We start from the raw sequence: 424 nt of genomic DNA, 5'->3' as shown, positions 1-424 counted from the left end.
TGACCCGAGCGCGGCCGCCGCCCTCTCCCGGCTTCGGGGCGCCTCAGACACAGTCATTCTTACGTTGTTACCGTTCAGCCAGTCTCACACAGCTTTGTTTCCAGTGGAAGGAACATGCCCATTTTTGCAGGGAAACGTAGCCATATATGTATGTGATATCCAGAGGTTGGTTCGTCTTGTAAAGGCACATTTGGAAGACCGGTAAGAAAAAGCACAGTATTCCTAAGGCAAAGTGGACCGTGGATTTAAATGCTAAGAATTAGAGCACATCAGCCAATGCTGGTAAAAACGGTTTTGCAAACTGTAAAACATTAATTATTATTATTAATTGTTCAGCATTAAAATAGGAAACCCCAAACGGACAAATGGTAAGCTGGTTCAGTTAATAATTTGTTTTATAGCCATTAATAGGTGCAGTGCGTTC

Source organism: Hipposideros armiger, unplaced genomic scaffold, assembly GCF_001890085.2.
Source record: "Hipposideros armiger isolate ML-2016 unplaced genomic scaffold, ASM189008v1 scaffold_311, whole genome shotgun sequence".
In the NCBI taxonomy this organism is placed as follows: Eukaryota; Metazoa; Chordata; class Mammalia; order Chiroptera; family Hipposideridae; genus Hipposideros; species Hipposideros armiger.
This window is presented reverse-complemented; position numbering follows the sequence as displayed.